The sequence below is a fragment of the Neofelis nebulosa genome, chromosome 11, assembly GCF_028018385.1.
Source record: "Neofelis nebulosa isolate mNeoNeb1 chromosome 11, mNeoNeb1.pri, whole genome shotgun sequence".
Taxonomy (NCBI): Eukaryota; Metazoa; Chordata; class Mammalia; order Carnivora; family Felidae; genus Neofelis; species Neofelis nebulosa.
In genome coordinates this window covers 94,911,638-94,933,297 of record NC_080792.1, presented here as the reverse complement: position 1 = coordinate 94,933,297, position 21,660 = coordinate 94,911,638, and the positions used below count along the sequence as shown (strand labels likewise).

The 21,660-nt window shown below is 60.0% G+C and overlaps 1 protein-coding gene across 1 annotated transcript in view; it reads left to right on the top strand.

Annotated features, from left to right (window-relative positions):
- Window positions 1–1,665: 1,665 nt before the first annotated feature.
- Window positions 1,666–21,660, top strand: part of GALNT9 (polypeptide N-acetylgalactosaminyltransferase 9) — a 104,823-nt gene continuing 84,828 nt past the window's right edge. Inside the window, exon 1 of the mRNA XM_058691554.1 lies at window positions 1,666–4,040. The gene's annotated coding sequence lies outside the window, so the exon portion shown is untranslated. The remainder of the gene's footprint in view (window positions 4,041–21,660) is intronic.

Below are 21,660 nucleotides of genomic sequence, written 5' to 3'. Positions count from 1 at the left end.
GCAGATTCTGCGGCTTGAGACAGACAGTGCGACTAGTGACAGGGCCAGGCTACACGGCTTGGGCCTGGGGTGCCCAGGACGGCCTTCTCGAGGGTAGTCACCGCCCTCCTGGTGCAGCCACCGTGCCGCTGCGGGCTTGCCCTGGGCCTTCCCCTCCCGCCCTCACACCTTTGAGGTGCTGAGCCAAGCGGACTCGGTTGGCGAAAAGGTGGCCGACGCTGCTGGTTCCCAGGAAACCTTCTCCAGGGCTCTCCAGACCCTAGTTTTGTTCTGGCTTCAGGCGGCAGCGACGGGCTTGGGGAGGCAGGCTCTCCCCAGGCCCCGGGGGTCCTCATTCCGGGGCAGCCAATCCTGCAACGGTTGGGGGCGGGGGCTGACCCTCAGGCCACCCTGCCTGCCTAGCGGGGCTCAGGGAGAGACTGCCAGCGGCTGCTGGGAGACTGCACTCGTAAGAAGGGACAGGAGACAAGGAGTGAGTGGCTCCCTGAGGCTTTCAGGGCTGGGCTGGGCTGCAAGAACACGGCGGCCGCCTGGCGGTCCCCGAGAAGCGCTCCCGAGCCGCCCATCAGCCCACCCTCAGCCAGCCTGCTTCCATAGTTATGGGTGAGAGATCATTAACCCTCATTATTTCAGCTGCTTTTCACTTGGGCTTCTGTTTCTGAGAGCACTCACCTGGGTCCGGGGCCGGAGCGTGTCCATCCAGATTAGGCCTTCTCATCTAGAAAGAAGCGTGGTTTGGGGTCACCGTGTCCACGTTACCATCAAGGCGGCGCTGGCCTGGTCAGGGGGGTTGGGGAGACCTCCCTCCTCGTTTTCCAGGAAAGGCTCGTGTAAGATGGGAATCCCCTTTCTTACCGGCAAGTCTCCTCTGCCCGCAAGGGCCAGGCGGTGGGGGCAGTCTGCTGCTTTCCCGGAGGCCCTCTAGATTCATTTGCAAATCCCTCTGCAGCCAGAGCTGCTCCTGGGGCTCAAGGTCTGGGGCTGGCACCCCCTGGCCTTTCCCGCCAGAGGACGGGAACCAGCCCAACCAGCCTCTGTCTGGGCTGGATTTGAAGAGGGCTAGGCTAGCCCTTGTCCTATTTGCCTGGAAAGCAGAGGTTGGACCGGGTACAGCAGGTGGAACCTGGGTCGCTGGACAGGTTTTCATTTTTTCCATCTCCACGGGGTGTCAGCAGTAAACGTTCAGTAAATGATTGAGGTTTCTGGTTGGTTCGGTTTGGTGAGCTGCTGCCTTCGGGCGGGGGCGGGTGGGGGGTGCGCTGCGCCTGCACTTGGCCCGCGGACCCAGCACCTGCTGCTGCACAGGTGCGCTGCAAGACGCATGGCCTCCAGCCCAAGGCCCGGGGGACCCCCTGTGCCCATAGTGCTTTGGGCCGGCGTCTTGGGGGTTGGGGGCTTGCTGACCGACCAAGTCGCGAGGGGCCAGGGTGAGGAGCCCAAAGCCCCACAGCGCCCCTCCGAGAAAAGCGCCCCAACTTGGGACAGGAGCCCCTGCGACCCCCTTCTAGTCCAGTGGTGAGGGTGGGGGCGCGGGCGCCACGGGCGTGCACGTGACCCGGCCCGGCCAATCAGAGTGGCTCCTGACTCTGGCCATCTGATTGGCCGGGAACGGCCATGTGACCCAAGTCGCGCTAACGAGCTGCAACCGGAGCTCTGTGCTGTGGCGGGAAGGAGGCTCCCCGTGTCCCGAGTGCTTGGGGGTCTGCTGGTGGCAACTTGTCACCGGGAGCGAAGAGGCGGCCTGGAAACAGGGCCAGGAGAGACTTGGTCTCAATGACACTGCGGGAGCACCTGGATCAAGATGTACCTGAAGCTCGTGCTCTCCCCAGCCGTTTTGGCCAACTCTGTCAATATGCGTCCTTCTACAATTTCAGTTGGGGCGTCCGCCGTTCTCAGTGACTGAACAATCCCTGGCTGATACCCGGTAGCATTTTAATACGAAAAACTGAGCTTGGGAGAAAAGAAACCAGTTGCCCAGGGGCTCACGGTGAGCCAGTGTTGGAACTGGAGGCAGAATCCTGGCTGGCCGAGCCCCTGCTCCGTGTCCTGTGGGCCGTGGTGGCTGGTGCCCCTACCCACGTCGGTGCCCCCGGGGGCCGTGGACTGCTGCGTGGGCCGCCGCTCCGCACAGCCGGGTGAGGCCAAGTTCTCCTGGGCCGGGAAGGAGCATTCCTCTGCCACTCACCAGTGACCTTGGGAGGCCCCTCCTCCACTCCCTGCCTGCTGCCAGGGACGTGGGACATCCACACTCCTGCTGGCAGCGCCTTCCGGCCCTAGTGCAAAGCTGGCTTCTTGAAGTCATTTTCACAGAACTGGCCTCAGAACCTCAAGGTCAGCCCCCCCCCCCCCCCCCCCCCCCGCTTTCCCCGTGAGATGCTCTGAAATAAGAAATTTCTCCTGAGAAAGAAAGTGAGAAGCCTGCACTCATGATGTGGCCGGGCTCCTGGGCCCAGCAGGGGGGCTGAGACACACAAATGCTTCCAGAAAATGAAAAGAGTCCTTTTTGCTTCGATCAAGCAAATTAAGGGGGAGTGGGGCTGGATGCCCATCCACAGGCACACGCACACAGACTTGGTGCCCACAGGAGACTCGCTCATCGCTGCACCACCCAGACGAGGGGGGGCGCTCAGGGGCCCAGGACACCGCACTGCACGTTGCTCACACACACAGACCCACTTGCCAGCTCTGCCCTGGGCCCCTTGGATGGCATCTCTCTTGGATGGCTCAGAGGTGGGGCCCAAGCATCTCCAGGCTGAGCAGGGGGCTCTCCAGCTCACGCGGGAACGTAGCTCCTTCTCTTCCCATATGGACTAATGCCAGCCCCCTCACGCCCCAGCTCTGCAGAACTCCTGCTGTAGAAAGTCCATTTGATTCTTCTGCTGAATCTTGATTGCTTAGTAATCCCATTACTTGGATGAAAGCCTAAGTCATGGGGGTTCCTTGGCATTGGCCTGGCTGCTCGTCAGGGGCTGGGACACTGAGGCCAAGGTGTGGGCACAAGGTCACCCACCTGTTTGCCTTGGCGTGTAGACCTGAGGGGGCTAGTTCCAAAGGCAGAACGCATTATTTGGGATTATGTTCAACGGCATCTAACAAAAACCTGACTATAGTAGGTTAAGCAAAGGAGGACAAATAGGCAGTGTAAGGCTCCAACAACGGCTAGAGCATGTCAGTGAGACCCCAGACTCACTTCCTGCTCCATCATACTTAGTGTATGTCTTTTTGACCTCATGGGTACAAAGTGGCTGCTGTATCTCCAAGCACTGCATCTATATTCAGAACAGGAAGAAGAGACAGAACCCGTCAGGAAAAAAAAAAGCAAAAAACTTTCCCAGAAACCTGCAGGGAGGTGTCCCCTTTTGCTTCACTGGCCCCCACACGCTGGGGAGAAACTGAGTCAGGATGGGACAGAGCATGGAACCAAGCTATCCGCTGAAAGTGGCCAGGCGGGAAGGGGCCGTGAGACATAAAGTGGGGAGACCAGCATGGGAGGAACTGTAGTGAGTAAGTGAAATTCACATTTTCGGGTTTATTTATAAAAAAACCATAGATTTTGGCTACCTCCGAACAGTTTTAGGATTGCGGAAAATTGAGCGACAGTAGAGTGCCCATATTCCACCCCCTCGAGTTTCTCCTGTTGTTGCCCTCTTATGTCAGTGTCATCAGAGTGGCGCATTTGTGACAAGTGAGGGGCCGACACGAACAGGCTGTTACCGAGGACCAGGTTCCGTCCTGAGTTGCAGACTCGTGGCTGTGGACAGAGGCAGCCCCGCGGCTTCGCCACCACGGCGTCACTCCAAGAGCCTCACCGCCCTGCGCGCCTCCCGAGCAAGTCCTAACTACGTGATCATTTAACGCTTATGACACCCCACGAGGAAGGCCGTGCTACTAACCCGTCTCACAACAGAGGACCCTGGGACAGCGAGGTGTGAGCCACGCTACCCTGGGGACACACGGCTACCCGGGAGCAGAGCCCAAATCGGACTTCAGGCCGCCTGGCGGGAGGGCCACTGCCCCGTGGCACCCGGAAGACGGAAGGGGTGAGTCCCGGTGAGGGGGGGGGGGCATTGAAAGAGCTGAGGGCGTGGGACCCCAGCGGGCCCGCTGGCCCCGTGCTGCCCGGAGGCGTCCGTCCTGCAGCCCGCCTGTCAGGAAGCCGCGTCGCCAGGCGGCCACGCCAGGCCCTCCTCGTAGAGAGATGGTGTCACAGCCTGTCATCTGCCCGCAGAGGCGGGAGCAGAATATTCCGGATGCAATCTTACTGTTCTTTTGTGCGGCTCCCTCCCCCGTGCCTGTCCATCCTCTCGGGCAGGGCTGAGTAAGCAGCTTCGTCTGTAATTATTACCTTTAGTCCAGGTGCCATCACCAGTAACTAAGTATCACGTGTCGCCCCGGTGCAGTCGCCCGCGGTTCGAGGAGGAGGGTAGTCACGCATCCGCCTTGCCGTTTGCAGGACCGTCTTCGAGGCACCAGCGCTTCCTGCAGGGGGCCTCCGCGGGGCGCGAGCGGTGCGTGGAGGGAGGGCGCCCTCAGGGGGTGTCCCGGGCCTAGACTTGGTGGCCCCGCTGAGGCTGTCCCCGGGGTGATCCGGCCAAATGTCCTGCCCTCCCTTTCCCCGTGGCTGCCTTCACCCGCACACCGTGTGACGGGACATCTGCCCGAGGGGACCGTCCCACCTGCGGTCAGAGAAACTTTGGGCTCTTCTCTGTGTAGGTGGACAGAACAGGTCACCTTGGGGTAGGGCCATCTTTGTGCGGAAGGAGTTGCTCGGGGCCTCCGGCTGTGAAGGGAGCCTCTGCGCAGGCTCCCGGGGGCGGGTAGGATGGGGCAGCCTTCAGGCCACGTGCGTTCCAGGCTCCGTGTGGGGAGGACGTGGCCACAGGCGCGTGGAACCTGGGACCTCTAAGACGGAGGCCTGTGTGGGGACGGGTGGGCGGCTGTTCTGGGAGAAGAGTCACCTCTGGACTTACTTTCACACGTGGAAGCTTTTTAGCAATTTGCAAAGACAACCTGCTTCCAGAGGCCCGAGTGAAAACGCACGGAGAGAGCGTGGGCGGGCGGAGGCATCCAGCTCAGCGCGCAGGGTCGGGGATCACACCTGGCCGCCCCGTCCCCCCCGCCTCGGCCCTGCCCCCAGACCCTGACCCCCCAGGGCCGCGCTGAGCATTTGCAAACCCTGATTCCTCCTGCTTCCGCCCTCTCTCTCAGACCCGACGTCAGAGGCTGCGGGACACCCGGTGCAGCACACGTTTTCCAGATGTGGCTGCGACTGTATGAGTTTCCATGGCTGCCGTGGCCAAGTCCCCTGTCCTGGAGGCTGTAAATGCAAGGTCGGGTGTGGGCAGGCTGGCTTCTCTGGAGGCCGCTGTCCTTGGTGCACGGGCTGGCATGTCCTCCCGTGGTCACCCCTCTGTGTCTATGTCCTAATCTTTTCTGATAAGGTCAATGCGGATCGGGGTCCACCGGGTGACCTCATTTAACGTGATCGTCTGCAAAGACCCTGCCTCCAAACAGGTCACATACGAGGCACTGGGGGTAGGACTCCATGGTGTCTTTTGGGCAAACAGTGCAGCCCAGCACATTCCTGTTCTGACCTGTGACAGTGATGGCCTCTCACGGTGGGGGGGGCACGTCGCTTCCCTTGGAATCCGCATGGTTCCTAGTGACGGGAAGGACCTCACGTGACCTTTGGCGCTAAGTCACACAGGTGACACTTGTCTCTGAGACCTTGGGATCTGGAACCCATTTCCCTGCCGTGGGGAAGCCCGAGCGGCCCACGGACAGGCCACGAGGCGGTGGGCTGAGACCCCGAGGGAGCCCGCGCCAGCCTGCCAGCCGCGTGCACTGGCAACAGGCCCCGTCTGAGCTGCCCCAGCCGGTGCCTTAGAGATGACCCCTTCCTACTAAGTGCCCAGATGCAGATTGGTGCACAAAGGAAATGATCGCTGCTGTTCCGAGCCGTTAAGCGGTTTGAGATGCACCTAGTGACCCCAAGCCCCCCGAGGAGGCCCGGGCGGGGCCGAGGGAGGCAGGGCTCTGTCAGCACACTGGAGGTCGAAAGGGTGTCTCGGCAGCTTCTTTCCCAGGTAGTACGGAGCCACAGTTTGGGGCCGCTGCGAGAGCCTCCTGGGGGACCTGGACCAGCAGCCCACGAGGTCCACGGGACTGTGCGGGGACCACGCTCTGCAGCGCCTCCACGCGGCAGGGGAGGAGCGATGGTTCCCCGTGCTGGTCCCACTCAGACCGCTGCCGATTCAGCATCTGGAGCCGGGCCTGCTGCTGGGAGTGGACCTCTCCGCCCGCTCAGGTTCCCGTGGCGGGGAAAGCCTCGGGTGGGGCCCTTGGCTTGCTTTGGCCACAGAGGGCCATGTTTCTCTTACAGCTGAGAGCGGTTCAGCTCAGACTGGGTGCAGCCCCAAGGGCTCATGTAACTCAAAGTTCAAAGACAGCCAGAGCTTCAGGCTCGGCTGTACCCAGGTGCACAAACGTGTTGCCAAAGTCTTCTCTCCAGCTCTCAGCCCTGTCCTCTCTTGGGTTGGCTCTCTCCATGAGGTGGCCCCTGAAAGCCCGAGTCTGAATAGTGGCTGCAGAGGTCCTAGGATCACACCTGCCCTCGCCTGGCCGGGTCATGTCCCCTGCCCTGCACGTCACTGGGCCAGGGGGTGGGACAGTCATAGGCCCGCCCTGCAAGCAGATAAGGAGGCACTGACGCTGGCGGGGGGGGGGGGGGCACTCCCCAAGGGAGGCTGCGATGCTGTCACCAGCAGAAGGGACACCCACCAGGTTCTCATCAGGCAAAAGGAACGGGGGTCTATGACACAAGGGACCGGGTCAGACGCATGGCTGAGGCTAGCTAGACACAAGGGAAGACGAGTCTCCGGAGCTGAGAGCCGGTCGTCGCTGTGACCTGTGTCTGGAAGCCGCAGTCACCTCCTGCCGGACACGGGGGGGGGGGGGCGGGAAGAGCCCACCCCCAGTCCACGGTCGCCCGGTTCTGCTCCTTCCCGGTGCACTTCTGGTGACAGCGTCCCCTCACGGCAGCCAAGGACCGGAAGAGGTCAGGAGACGCAAGGATTCTCCTTGCTGGCCGCTGGGGCCCCCTGGCCGAGCCATGCCTGAGAGCGCGTTCGTTAACACCAGGCAAGCATCCTGGTCGCTTAATTACGGCTTAATTAAAGGAGACGATCAGGAGCCAGGATAATAAAAGTCCACGGATAATGGAAACAATTAAACCGCTTTGTCCTGGGTGACACAGAAGATGTCCTGTCTGACGAATCCTTCCTTGAAGCCGAGCTTCCTGGCTCCTCGATTTGGGCGATTCGGGTTGAAAATGGCCACGTATCCAGTTCGGCGTCAAGACCAGAGACAGAAGCTTCACTCGGCTCTGACAACTTCTCCGAGTTGGGTGTGAACCCGTTGTTCTGGGCCCACTCCCCACGGAGGGGACCACAGAGAACCAGTCTGTTTCACCAGTGTCTGTGTGGACCGTCTGCCCGTTGATCCTTCCCTCCTTCATTCAACAAACATTGTATCTGGAGATTTTCCAGGGAGCCCTCCGGTCCGTCAGGAAAGAAAGACATTCGGCAGATAGTCACGGGATTGCATTTCTGTCAAGTTGGCTGAGAGACACAGACCTATGGGTGATGAGTGCTGTAGCGACCGTTCTCTGGCTCATGTGCGTCCGGGTGGGCCAATTCTCAGGCCAGCCGTGGCTTGAGCAGGATCTCTGATGGTGGGGGAGGCCTCCCCGGCATCGTCCAGCTTCCTTCGTTGGATATGTCTTCCTTCTCCCTCTGCACCTGTGGGGTCCCAGGGACGGCTCTCCACCCGGGAAGGGAGGATGTCTGCCCCGGCCTTCTGGGCATCACCCTCGTCACAGTTGATTGGCCAGGATGGGTCACGTGGCCACATCTTGTTGCAAGGCAGGCTGGGAAATGTAGTCTTTACCTGGGGGCCGTGGCCCCCTGGTTCTGTTGCCATGTGAGGGGTCTAGAGGGGCAACTCAAGGGAGACAAAGCCTTATGGAGTGTGGGTCTGGGGGCTCGGCACGGAGGGAGTCAGGGAGACGTGAAAGGCAAGGGGTGGGTCGGAGAGGGGGGCTTGGCGAGACCCAAGGCTCTGGTCTCCACCCCGAGGCTCATCCGGCCATCCCCCAGCGTCAGATTTCCTGGGTTAATACACGCGGCTTCTAATGAATGAGTTCTAGTCGGGCTGCCACCACTCCCCACACGGCCTGGACAGACGCGGGGCCAGAGGGCCGGCTTGGAGCTGAGACCCCAATCTCCCCACTCACGACCTCCGCCCCCTCCCCTGGCCTGCACGTCTCAGAGCAGCCCGGGCAGATGCGTGTGCGGTTCTTGCCGGCGGGGGGCCCCTGATCCCGCGCAGAAGGCCCTTCACGCGGCACGCACCTACTGCTGTGTCCTCTGCACCGACCGGCGCCACCCAGCTCACCTGTGTGCGGCCGTTCCCCCTCCCAGGGCCGTTTCCGTTCTTCCGGAATCACCAGTGTCCTCCTCCAGGAGGGGAGCCCTTGGCAACGCTCTTTCTCTCCTTCCTTCTTTTTTCGGTTTGTGTTTTTTAAAAGACTGAAGGCAAGCTGTTACGCGTCACCGCGGCATATGAGAGGAAGCACGTGTTTTCCACACACAGCTGCTCCCCATCTCAGGCCCCAGCCATGCAAAGTTTTAGAAAGTAAACACCAGTGGATCCGAGTCAGAACGTTCCAGATGGCGGGGCTGCGCCGGTGGACGCGGCTCCCGCGGAAGTTGGAACATTCCCTGCCGAGCAGAAGCTGTGCTGCGAGTCTGTCTCCGCGGAGGCTGGGCGGCTCCTGCTTCTCTCCCGCCTCTTCTCCAAAGGTTTCCCCGAGAGTCCGAGAGAAGCGGGGCCGGGCAGAGGCTCGGGGCTCGGGAGCGTGCTTGCGAGCGCGACCTGTGGGGGCGGCAGGTGCTCAGGCCGGGCCCCTTCCCCCCTGCTTGGAGGGGTGGGGCTGCAGCACGGGCCACGCAGGGCCCCACACGTTTGCCAGTGGTGGTTCCAGGAAGCCCAAAGGCAGGGCGGGGGCTCCGTGTGCTTTTAGATATGTGGGGAGACCAGACCACGTGACGTGGCCCTATTTTCACCTAGTAATTGTACGTTAGAGACCCGGGAAACGAGCCACAGTTTCTGAAGCTATGTTTCACCGCTCTGTAAGATGGAGAGAATTCACGTGAGCCTGGCGAAATGCTCACCGTCCACGGCGGGAAGTGTCACCATCGTTATTTTTAGTTGGCAGTAGGGCATTGAGGGGGATGAGGGGAGGGGTCCTTGGCGGGACCTTGAGACCAGACTTCAGGGAATTCTTTAGGCTCGGCCTGGCCCCAGACCGCCCTGGGGGGTGTGTGTGTCACGTAAGGTCACAAACTCAGCAAACCAGATGAATCTGAAGCTTCACCGCAGTAGAGAAGGAAGACATTCTGTCCGTGGAACCAGGTCTGTATTTCCCACGTTCCTTTGGCCACAACCGATGTTAAAGCCACGCAGCAGCAGGCAGAGAAGGGACGTGCGGAATTGTCCGCACGGCCCGGGGCGGGAGGGACTCAGGGACGCGGCCGAGCGGGGCCTCCGCCCCCCCGTGTCTGCTGTCCCAGGACTTGGCTCAGCGGCTCCTGCAGAGCAACCCCCGCCCAACCCCGAGCGACGTGCTCACAGACCTGTCACCGGAGAGCCTTGCACTCGCCCCCCACGCGGAACAAGGATCTCCCGGCAGCACACGGGCCGGGCTGGGATCGTGCACGTGCAGGCTGCCGCCGTTTCCCGAAAGGAGGAGGGCAGGTGGACCGTGCCAGAATCTCCCACAGCCCCTCCCACCGTGTCTGTGTCCCCAGCTCCCTGGGGCCAGCGAGAGTGCCCCCACGACTCTCCAGCGTGGCTGGTGCACTCCTCCTCCCCTCTGAGGCTCTAAGCTCAGGGGTCAGTGCGCCTCAGCCTGGACAGTGGGGGCTCACGTCCCCCTGGACATGCGAAGAACTCCGGACGACAACCCCTGCTGGTCGTGGCCAGATGCCCCCTCGGTCCCCACGGACGGGGGCTTGGCTGACTCAGAGCCAGCCTAGGGGGCTGTGCCAACACAGGCACGCACTCCCTGGGTGGCTTTGGATCCCTGATCAAGCCATGCCTGGACCCCGCCTGCCCCTCACTTCCCAGTTACAGGAGCTAATAAACTCCATTTACTCTGTTCAAGCCCGTACATGTTGGGTTTTCCGTTATTTGCCGCAAATAAAGTCTCGACCAACGACCAAATATTGACTTGGGGCATTATATCAACAAATGCAAAATATGCCAGCTGTGGGGACAGATACAACTATGAAATCTCGGAGGCTTAATACAGAGAACGTTTACTTTCGGCATTAAAAACTCATGTCATTATTCAATGTAGGTCCTCGGGGCCGGTTGGCAGGTGTAGGCTCCACCCAGGCGCCTGAGGGTCCCGCGGCTCTTTCCTCCTCTGAGCGCTGTGATCCTCTGTACTCGGCTGGCCATGGGGACAGAGCCCGGGACAGAGCCTGGATCCGGTCTGGGCCTGGGAGGGAAGCCCATCACTTCTGCTCCCATGCCATTGGTCAGAACTCGGTCACATGGCTGTACCTTGCAGCTGGGGAGTCTGGGAAACGTAGTCCAGCTGTGTGCCTAGCTCTGCCACGCGACTGCACACGTCCCGGGCTTGCTTCTTGCCCAAAGCCGGGCTGCTGCTCAGAGCTGGACCACAAGCCCCGGCCCCCTCTCCACCCTGGATGCCAGCTGGCTGGGCCCCAGGCTCCTCGGCACAGCCTTACCGGGCCGCATTCTACACCTGGGAGGCTTGTTGGGTTGCTAAAGGGAAGTGTGTTTTGGGAAAATCCGGTCACACCTTCGAGGAGACACTCGAAGCCTGTCAAAGGGAAGCCAGTCCACGGGGGAGCTAATGGGACAGATATTTCTTTTTTTTTTTTTAATTTTTTTTTTTTAACGTTTATTTATTTTTGAGACAGAGAGAGACAGAGCATGAACAGGGGAGGGACAGAGAGAGAGGGAGACACAGAATCCGAAGCAGGCTCCAGGCTCTGAGCCGTCAGCCCAGAGCCCGACGCGGGGCTCGAACTCACGAACCGTGAGATCCTGACCTGAGCCGAAGTCGGACGCTTAACCGGCCGAGCCACCCAGGCGCCCCTGGGACAGATATTTCTAAGTGCAGCTGAAGCCGCCCCCTTTTCTCCATCCCGGACACGGGTGGCCGTCTGGAGAGGGGAGAGGAGCTTAGCAGAAAGTAATTTCGGAGGCCGGGCTCCTTCCTGATTCCCTCCCAGGATTGCTGTGTTAATCACTGCTTGTCAAGCAGGGCCACGGACCCAGGGGAAGACCATCTCTCTCAGGGGAAGCCAGGCTTCGTGCTGTTTGCCACCATCCTGCCCCCTTCTCCAGGGGCAGACGGTGCGGGGGGCTAACCATCGGGGTAGCACAGGGGTCTGAGGCCCCAAACCCGCTTTAGACCCACACTCTTCTCACGTTACTCGTTTCTTTCTATCCCTGCCGCACCTCCTTCTTCCCGTCCACACTGAGGGGGAGGCAGGGAAGGAAGCATTTGGACCCACGGCGCTGGAGATGCTACGTGTGGAAATACTGGCAGGCACCCGCTTGACAAACAGTCTGGGAAGGAACACACAGCAGCTGTTCTGTCAGTGGCCCCGGTCCCCTCCAGCGTCTCTCGCGCCAGGAAATGAAAGTGTGTCAGCGCATGCAGAGTGTAGCCCCCCTGGGGCCTTGGGGAGGAGCAGACGAGGGAGGGAGGGGGAGGGAGCAGCTGCGCAGGACCAGGGGAGGGATGGAGATGCTCGGTTCCGGCGTGGGGACTCGGGCGTGGCGGCGCGTGGAGGGACGGGGCTTCTGGGTTCTTTTCGCTCCCGTGTCATTATTTGCAGTGTCTGTGGTTCGGTCAGTCTTTGGGAGTCCGTTTCCCCGTGGCATCACCGTAACCCCTGCCTTGTTCATCCACAGGGGCGATCGCGACCTGGCAGGAGGCGAGGTCTGAGGGAGAGCCCTTGGCCAGCTCCCGCTTGTGTCAGAGCTCTCGCCGCGGCCCGTGCGTGTGGCCTGTGGGAACAGAATCTAACGGTTCTCTCTCTCGCTCTCAAGCTTTCACCTTCGGATTTTCGTGTTCACTTTATAGATGAGAAAATCCGACGCTGGTCCAAGATCACCCAGCCGGTGAGTGATGGACCTCAGATCGGCACTTCCAAAGCAATGGGAAAAGCAATGCCTGCGGGCATTGCCGAGCCCGTTTTGAGAGGGTATCTTGGTCATTTGAGCTGAGGGAGGAGAATGGTCAGGCAGGCCTCCCTGGCAGAGGGGCTGCGATGGTTTCCTCGTCTCGCCCCTCATGCCCGCCTCTAGGGCTATGCCAGGATGTCTGGGGAAGCCACCCCACTCCCCTGGCCTGAACTCTCAAGGGACTGGTGCCCTTTGCGTGGCTGTGCTTGGATGGCAATCTCTGAGAACAGACCGCCTGGGTGAGGTGGGCACCAGGGCAGGGAGGGCATGCTCATCATCCCAACCAGAGGACCGGCCTAGAGCCGACGGGGTGGGGGCAGGGCAGGGCCCACACCCTTGAGGGTCCACCCCTCTCTTATTCTGAGGGGGAAACTCGGTCGACAAACAGCGTGTGTGTTACCTCACTTTCCTCGCATTTCTTGGAGAAGGAAGTTGAAGCTGGGAGGATGACGTGACCTTCGAGCCCTGCGGCAGCCAGGTGGGGCCGGGGCATTTCCGGAAACATCTTCCAGGAAAGGAAACGAATACGAATATGCCAAGACTATTTTGCTCATAACGAGTGACAGAAACCCAACTGAAAATGGCAACAAGAGAAGAGTTACTGGTCACGAAAGCGGATTCAGCTAACTGGGTGCTGGGGTTCACGCGCTTCCCAGGGTCCCTCATGTGGCCTATCCTCTGTTGGGGTCTCCGTTCTCAGCCAGGCCCCAGTCGCCAGCGAAGGTGGTCCCCATAACCTCCTCAGCCGCATCCCGCCGGGTGTGCAAACTTCTGGGAAAAGAGCACCATCTTCCAGGCTTACACACGTGCACACACACACATACACACACACACACAGCAACAACTCAAAGAATTGAATCTTGTCCTGTCTTGGGCCATGTGTCCAACTTCAAACCAACCCTGGGACCGGAGGTGTGGAATATGCTAACTGACCAGATGAGCCATGGACCGTTTCTGGGTCTGGGGTGGGGTCTGCCTCATATCCATCAAAAGATGCAGGATAGGTGGCTCCCCAGAGAAATCCCGGAGAGCAGTCTAAGAGGAGCAGAAGTGGTTGCTGGCCCGGCCGAGGAACAGGCGCGTCAGAGAAACGGATGACGATCCTTCCACAGCTGGCGTGGGCCAGCCTCACCCACACATCTTTAGGCCCGTGCAAGATGCGCATTCTTGACGTCGGGTTCTGACCCCCCCCCCCCCCCCCCGGCTCGTTGGTACTACCCACAGCTCTGAGCCGGTTGTGCTCACTTGTATTCTGTATAGGCCAACAGCACTTGGGTGCAGTGACAGAGCTCCCATAGGGGTCGGAGTTCAAGAAATGAGTCTGATGAGGGAGAGAGAATCTCTGTGTGTATGTGCAGTGACGGAAGTGATGGCGACGGTAATGGAGGTGATGGTGGTGGTGGTGATAATTATCGTGATGAAGAGGATGATGAGGGTGATGATGATGGTGATGATGGTGGTGGTGGTGAAGGTGATGGTGACAGTGATGATGATAATGGTGGTAATGATGGTGACAGTGATGGTGGTGGTGATGGTGGTGATGATGATGGTGGTGGTGGTAATGATGGTGAGGATAGTGATGATGATGGTGATGGTGATGGTGGTGGTGACGGTGGTGGTGACGGTGGTGATGATGGTGGTGATTGTGATGGTGGTGACGGTGGTGATGGCGATGGTGATGGTGGTGATGGTGATGAGGATAGTGATGGTGGTGATGATGGTGATTGTGGTGATAGTGATGATGATGATGGTGGTGATGATGGTGGTGATGGTGATGGTGGTGGTGGTGATGGTGGTGATGGTGATGGTGATGATGATGGTGATTGTGGTGATAGTGATGATGATGGTGGTGGTGATGGTGATGAGGATAGTGATGATGATGGTGATGGTGATTGTGGTGATGGTGATGATGATGATGGTGGTGATGATGGTGGTGATGGTGATGGTGGTGGTGGTGATGGTGATGATGACGGTGATTGTGGTGATAGTGATGATGATGATGGTGGTGATGATGGTGGTGATGGTGATGATGGTGGTGATGGTGATGATGGTGGTGATGGTGATGGTGGTGGTGGTGATGGTGGTGATGGTGATGGTGATGATGACGGTGATTGTGGTGATAGTGATGATGATGATGGTGGTGATGATGGTGGTGATGGTGATGATGGTGGTGATGGTGATGATGGTGGTGATGGTGATGGTGGTGGTGGTGATGGTGGTGATGGTGATGGTGATGATGACGGTGATTGTGGTGATAGTGATGATGATGATGGTGGTGGTGATGGTGATGATGGTGGTGATGGTGATGATGGTGGTGATGGTGATGGTGGTGGTGGTGATGGTGGTGATGGTGATGGTGATGATGACGGTGATTGTGGTGATAGTGATGATGATGATGGTGATGGTGATGAGGATAGTGATGATGATGGTGATGGTGATTGTGGTGATGGTGATGATGATGATGGTGGTGATGGTGGTGATGATGACCCGACGGTAATGGAGGTGATGGTGGTGGTGATGGTGATGATGGTAATGATGGCAACGATGGTGACAGCGATGGTGGTGATGGTGGTTGCACTTTGTTCCTGGTGTAGAATGACTGACGAGGAGTCAGGGGTCTAAAAAAGGGATTCCAAACTTGCAAGTCCAGAGACCAGGGAAGTAAAAGAAGTGCCTGATGTGGGCCAGATGGGAAACGTGCTCCTGAAGGGAGCACTGCGTGCTCAGCACTCTCCACTTTTCCATGAGGAAACGGGAGCACATCTGTGGCCACACTTCTCAGCACTTCTAGAGACATCCCAGGTCCTGTTAAACGTGAACGGTTCTGATTTCCAAATATTGGCAAAGGACTCAAGGTTTTGAAGCAAGTGTTGGTGGGCTCAAGAAAACAGACGAACTGGGGCTACTCGAAAGCGTCCGTGAGCTGGAGCGCGGAGCAGGACGGACAGAACAAAACGCGAGGGGCCTTGGGAGCGAGACCCTCAGCCTCCGCCAGCCTCGCCCCGGAAGGCGGGTCAGGGTCTCTCCCAGGGCTCCGGCCCCCGGGGTCTCTGCCTGCTTCCCGGGCTGTCTGCCCTCCGTCTCCAAGGCCTGGGCTCCGCCGGGCTCGGGGGGCACCCCGGCCCTCCCTGGCCGGGCGGGAGCCGCAGCGGGCCGCTGTGCAAAGCGTTTGACACTCGGACTAAACTGGGGCTGGTTTGGGAGAGCCCGGCTCCACGGAGGCCGGTAATGGCAGCTGCGGGAACATTTACACAGAGAATTAACGGAAGGCTTGGAGGCTGCGTTTAAGGGGAGATCTTGGGATTTTCACCACGGGGTGCTCTGAGAGCCCCCCCAGGCCCTCGAGAGGATAAAAGGAGACAGAGCCTCAGGAAGGGCCCTTCCCCGTGGGCCAGGCTGGGAGCGGAGCCACCTCCCTCGGCCTTGGCCACCAGGTGACCCGGAGGGACAGCCGGCATCCAGGACTCCACACGGAGCGCTGTGGTCTCTGCAGCCGACAGCTGTCCCTTCTGCTTCTGGTGACCGCACCCGTCCCTCTCTGTCTCTGTCTCTCTGTCTCTGTATCTCTCTGTCTGTCCCTCTTCTTTCCCTCTCTCTGTCTCTGTCTCTATCTCTGTCTCTGGCTCTCTCTGCCTATGTCTCTGTCTCCCTCTGTCTCTTTCTCTCTCTCTCTGTCTCTATCTCTGTCTATCTCTGTTTCTATCTCTCTGACTTTCTCTCTCTCTCTGTATCTCTTTCTGTCTCTTTCTCTCTCTGTCTCTCCCTCCCTCTCTCTGTCTCTCACTATCTCTGTGTGTGTCTCCCTCTGTCTCTATCTCCCCCTTCCTCTCTCTCTGTCTCTCCCATCTCTGTCTCTGTCTCTATGTTATATCTCTGTATCTGTCTCTCCCCTCCCTCTTTCTTTCTGTCTCTGTGTCTGTCTCTGTCTCTGTTTGTCTCTCTGTATCTCTCTCTCTCCCTCTTTCTTTCTGTCTCTGTGTCTGTGTCTGTCTCTGTTTGTCTCTCTGTATCTCTCTCTCTCCCTCTTCTTCTTTCTCTGTCTATCTCTGTCTCTTTGTCTTTCTTTCTGTCTCTGTCTCCCTCTGTCTCTCTCCCTCTTTTTTTCTCTCTGTCTCTATCTCTGTCTCTGTTTCTATCTCTTTGCCTTTCTCTCTCTCTGTCTCTCTTTCTGTCTCTTTCTCTGTCTCTCCCCCTCTTTCTCTCTGTCTCTGTCTTTCTCTTTCTGTCTCCTCCTCCTTTCTCTGTCTCCCTCTGTCTCTGTCTCCCTCCCTCTCTGTCTCTGTATCCCTGTCTGTCTCTGTCTAACTCCCTCTCCCTCTCTCTCTGTCTCCCTCTCTGTCTCTGTCTCCCTCTCTCTCTCTCTCTGTCTCCCTCTCTGTCTCTGTCTCTGACCACAACATTCTGCCTTCTTCTGGGGTCATGGCTTCCCAAGGTGTGCGGTCTTGGAGGATGGGTCAGACACTGTCCCCGCCCTCCAACGTGCAGCCGCCAGCCTTGTCCCCGCGGGGTCTGGCTCACGCGCAGAGCACCTGGAGCCCGAGAAGGTGACGCTCACTCAGCGGGAGGGACGCCCTGCGGTGCACCCGCCTCGACAGCTCAGGCCCCGGACACTTCTGGCTCTGTCCCCGCCTGGTGCTTTCCAGCCCTCTGTCCGGCTCGTGCCTTCCCGGGAAGTCCCGTGTCTGCCCGCGTTCTTCCGGATCAGAGTCCACTGGCTGGGCCGCTGTCTCGTGGCGGAGGAGCGGGTCCTGCGCTCGGGGCCTCATGGCCGGCACGTCGGGCTCCCGCACTCTGAGGTGCGACTCCTCAGGCGGCGGCCTCTGTGCAGACAGAGCTTGGAGCGGCCTGGGCTCACCGCGAGCACCGGACCGGCACCCCCGACGCGCACGGCGCCCACAGCTGACCGCAGATCCGCCGTAGGCTCAGCCAAGTCCAGAGGAGCCGACCGGCCAACCAGCGAGCAGGTGGAGACGTGCCGGGCAGGCCTCTGGGCTCCGGGGGTTGTTTGTTACCCGGCAGAGCTGGGCGATAGATGGCTGATGCGGAATGCACCAGAGCAGCCAGGAAGAACCCCAAGATCCCCGCGAGGCCGGGTGACGAACCCGTCCGAACGTTGACGCTGAGACCTGACCCAGAGGGGCCCCCGAATCAGACCTCCAGGGAGCTGCCTCCTCTGCCCGGGGCCCTGAGCGCCGAGGCCAGGCTGCTTCCAAGGCCCCTCGCGCCTCCAAGATGACAGTCTCCGCGAGGCAGACGGCAAATCCCCGCGAGCAATTTCCTTTGGTGAAGTCGTTAAGAAAATTATATGTAGTGCTGAAATTATATAACTGTTATTACAGCTTGTTTAAAAATTATTTGGATTTAATTGATCAATTAGATTAAATTATATGGTCGTGAGGTTGGCACAGGCCCAGGCCAGAGCACGGGATCTGAGGAGCCCACGCTTCCGGCCCCAGAGACCTTGACGCCGGCTCAGATTTAATTTTGAAAACGAGGCTGTTGCAGGTTATTCGGGATGGTTTGTTTAAACCGGCGTGCCCGTGGTGCCCGTCTGCCCCGAAGGCCTCACCCCCGGCAGGGGCGCAGACCAGGCGGCACCTGCAGACAGTTCTGCTCGCCTGCCTGCTGACCTGCCGGGTCCCCGCTGCCGCGAAGCCAGTGCGCTGTCGTCCTTGTGTGCCTTTGGGAAACTGCACCGGTGGCCCGAGGGCCCGCCCGGTCAGAGGCTTACCGCGGCACCGTCCCCTCGGGCAGAGCCTGGGACACGGGACCGCCTTGGCAGGTCCTGACACATCACGGCGGCCCCCCCCAGGTGCAGGCAGCACCCCCTGCCCTCGGAGGCCGGGTGTGAACGGGAGGCACGGAAGTGAGAACAGGAGCCCCGCCTTCCCCAGCTGAGGACCCTCACGCACGGCGGGATGTGGGGGCTCGGCCGGGGCGCGGGGGGCTTGGGGGCCGTGACATCAGAGCTGGTCGTAAGCAGGGGCGAGTTGTGCAAGAACCGGGGAGCTGCCCCTCAGAGGCACCCAGGAGCTGCGGGTGAAGGTCGGGGCGCCCGCAGTTTTCTTCCAGACACTCGGTTGCACACGGTTTCTGTGTCAGGCAGGGCGCTGAGCAGGTGGGGGGGGGGGGGTCTCAGCCCTGGAGGAGCTGGGGTATCCCTTCATCTACTGTCACAGGCTCACGGGGGCCCCCGGATGGTGCTGGGACGCGTCGCAGAGTGTGAGTCGACCCCGCACTCTGGACCGGGTCTCCCCAGCCAGGTTCTCGGGGCGGGGGGCGTGGGGGCTGACGGTTCCCGCGGGAGAGGACAGCCAGGAGCACGGCTGCCCCTGTGCCGTCCCAGAAGGTGCTGCACGACGTCTGATTTACGAGGAATGTGTAAATGTGGTTTGGGAACAGCTTGCTCCTTCATACTAAATAAAATGGAAAGGCAGCAGTGGGGGCGCCTTGCCTGCAAGCCCTCTCGTGTGTCCCAACGACCGCCATAAATCTCTCTTCGAGACGGCTTTGCTTTGTGGCCTGTCTCTGGGGAGGTCAACGAAACACCAGAGTCGGAGAGGGACCTCCACTGCGGGGGGTGGGGGGTGGCCTGGGTCCCGAGCACCCCCTCCTGCCGCTCTCAGTTCCCGAGCGTCGAGTCCCTGGGAAGTAAAAGTCCTTCTGTGATTCCAGAGGAGACCACGCCTGAGGACGAAGAAGCCATCTTCTGGTACAACTGGGGTTTTGTGCTATTGTGGAAGATTCTGTTAGCAAGCAGCAGGGACCCAGCCCACAAGCTGAACCAAAACAGAAAATGCATTGATTTATGTAGTGGGGATTGTACGATGGACCCAGAGCTTCAGGCACAGCTGGATCCAGGGGCTGAAATGATGTCCTCGCAATCCGCCCCTCTGTGTCGGGGGCAGAGATAGCCATGCTCTATAAAGTCACTGTGAATCCTGGAGCAGTGGATACTAAATCGTAGCTCTTAGGGGAAAAACCAGGATTAGATTCCTATTAGCTTCTGGTCGCATCAATTTTCATCAATTAAAAATTTTTTTTCAATGTTTATTTTTATTTTTTTGAGAGAGAGACAGAATGAGCGTAGGGGAGGGTCAGAGAGAGAGGGAGACACAGAATCGGAAACAGGCTCCAGGCTCCGAGCCGTCAGCCCAGAGCCCAACGCGGGGCTCGAACCCACGGACCGCGAGATCGTGACCTGGCCGAAGTCGGACGCCCCACCGACCGAGCCCCCCAGACGCCCCTGGAGACACCTTTTAAATCTACATCGTTGATTCAGTAACGTTGACCTCACGGCCAACAACTCCAGGGTTGCAGCTCTGTGCAGAGCAGGTCTGACAGGCCCCGCCCGGTGCCAGCCCGAGCCCGGACCCTGCAGTGAGGCTGAAGGAGGGGTGGCCCCCCCAGACAGCCCCCGCAAGAAGGGGAGCCACGGCCGCCCCCCGGCCGCACTCCCCTGGGGTTGCTGTGGGGAGCAAGCCGACGTGCTTTCGGAGCAGCGGCTGTGTGTTTATACACAGTTTACAAAATGGAACCGTGTTGAAGAGAACGTGGGGGCTGTGCCTTCGGCTCCACGATGGAATATTACTCAACTTCTAGAAAGAGGGGACTTGTGCCGTTTGCCACACCACGGACAACCTTGAGCGACGTTACACTCCGTGGACTAAGCCCGGAGGACCAGGACTGCGCGGCCTCATACGTGAAATCTGAAAAAGCCAAGCTCACGGAGGCAGAGGAGGGCGGCAGGGGCCAGGGGTTGGGGGCCGGGGCCAGGGAGAGGCGGGTCAAGGGGCACACGTCCAGCTGTGGGTGAGTTCTGGGGGTCCCACGTCCGGCACGGGGACCGCAGGGACCGGGACTGCATTGTGAACTTGAAATCCGCTGAGGGCCACCTCCCTTATTCTCCTGCACGCACAGAGAGGTGACTACGCGGGGAATGGGTGCCGTTGCCGGGATCCGTCCAAGACGTATCACGTCGTCACGCCCTACCTCTTAAACACCTACAATCGTTATTACACCCAATAGAGCTAAAATACGGAGATCTTATTCTGCGATTGTTCTGAGGCCACTTCCTCCGGCTGTGACCGCGGCACCGACACTGGCCAGAGCTGCCCGGCTCGTCCCCGGGGGGAGGAACCTGCCTGGCGGTCAGGCTTCGCCCGCGTGCTAGCCGTCGGACAGGCCGGGCTGTCTGTCCTGGGGGTCCGGGGGCTGGCGGCCCAGCGAGAAGCCCCCAGACAGGAGCGGGGCTGCCCCGGACGCTGCCTGCCCGACGGGGGCGTGGGGGTCTCCGTCGGCTCGGACAGGGCCTCACGAAGTCTGGGCCGTAAGCCCACAGGGAGCCACGGTCCCCGGAAGCCACGAGGAGTGGATTTTCAGGTCCTGCTGGGTGATCGGAAACCTGTCAAGGGACCCAGACAAAGGAGGGCAGGCCTGAGAGTCGAGGGAAATGAAAACCATTTTGATGGCTATTTTTTCCTCTGACAGAAGGCAGAGCGTCCAGCCGAAATGTTCTCTGTGAGCTTTGAGCTAATTCCCCCTCCAGCAGACAGGGAAATCAAAGCCCTCTCTCGGCCGCTGCTGGTGACTTCGTGTCCCTAACGTGCTGCCCTTCGGGGGTGCCGGCTGCCTTTGAGGAGGCCCAGACCCAAGGTCGTGCCACTTCCCGGCCTGCCGGCAGCGGGGACCCCGCACGGGGCCTCCCGTCCTGGTCCTCCCTGGGCCCCAGACACGGGGCGGGGCCCATGCCTTCCTTGCCCGGTCCCCGCAGTCAGGTGGCCTGGAAACGTGGCCGCCCGGTCAGGTGCAGGTGGCAGTCTGGTGCCACCAGGTGGGGGTCCTGCGCTTGGGACACCTTCAGACCGGAGGTTTGCTTCCAAGCAGCAGAACCGGGAGGGCGGACGGCAGCCCCGGGGCCGTCACTGCCTCCGTTCAATCCTGGCCGTGCCCCGCTGATCTCGCGATGTCTCTGAGACGCCCCCACCTCACCTGCACACGCCCCCCACCGCCAGACACACACGCACACACACTCATGCACACTCCCCCCCGCCCCCCCCACGAGCACATTCTCATCTGGGCACCACCTCTCCTCCCCTTGACCTGCTGGGACCTGCCTGGCCTCCAGATCTGAACGCCCCTCGCCCTCCCTGACGTCTGGCACACCGTGAACCGCATCACCCACCCGGGACTGACATGCCCGTCAGCAGAGGTAGTGGGCTGTGGGCCACCGGCTGCCACGCAGGGGCGTCTGGCAGGGGGTCTGTGGTGACGAATAGTCCACAGGCATCTCTGTTGACTCTGTGGGGCCACTAAGGTCAGGCTGGTGGCCTATGTCAGAGTCAGGGGAGAGGGGATCAGAGCCGGGGTTCT